The sequence below is a fragment of the Capsicum annuum genome, chromosome 12 (genome assembly GCF_002878395.1).
Source record: "Capsicum annuum cultivar UCD-10X-F1 chromosome 12, UCD10Xv1.1, whole genome shotgun sequence".
Classification (NCBI taxonomy): domain Eukaryota; kingdom Viridiplantae; phylum Streptophyta; class Magnoliopsida; order Solanales; family Solanaceae; genus Capsicum; species Capsicum annuum.
Genome location: NC_061122.1, coordinates 220242424 through 220243364, shown reverse-complemented (window position 1 = coordinate 220243364; position 941 = coordinate 220242424).

Below are 941 nucleotides of genomic sequence, written 5' to 3'. Positions count from 1 at the left end.
GAAGAACCGTTTTTATTGAATTGTGGTAACAAATTCTATATCTGTTGCATCAGATAACACATCTGTGACAACAGATATATTATCTGTTGTAACAAATATAAAATATGTTGCATCTTATAACATATCTGTTGCAACATATAATCTAACTGTTCACCTCCATTTATTAATTACATTTTTTATTAATGTGAAAAGTAATGAATTAATTAAATTAAGAAATATTGTGTTAAGTCATGACTTTTCAGATTATTATTATTAATTAGTTCTTTCCAAGAATTGCTTTTATTGAGTTGTGACTCGATATAGATTGCATCAGATAAATCATCTGTGACAACAGATATATCATCTATTGCAACCATAGTGAACCCGTTGCATCAGATAATTTAATTGTTGCAACATATAATCTACTTTTTTTTTAAAAAAAATAACTATATCATCATATCATTAATCCAAATTTTCTTACCTTTTTATTTTACAAATGAAAAAAAAAATACCTTTTCAAATTCCTTAATAAAATAATAATCATTTTATTATATAATAAATAATTTTAAAAAACAAAAATGGTGAAAAGTCATGATCATTTATTAAAATTGTGGTTATAAATTATGTTTATTATTTATTTCCTTATTATTTATTTACGAAATATTTTTCATATTGAATAATCGGAACTCCGAGTCATGTCTTTCTTTTCACCCTCTCAATAACAACAATAGCCCTTTTTTATTAATAATCGCCAGAGGCAACATATGATCGATCTGTTGTATCAGATTAATCTCTAACTGTTGACACAAATTGCTACTCAATCCCTACCACCAACCGTCGACATGTTGAGAACAAGGAATAAACAGAATGATTATTATTAAATACTAAATAAAAATTAAAAATTCAAAGTCGACAACAAAATGAAATGAATGTTCATAGATTTTCCTCCTTTTGTATATCAA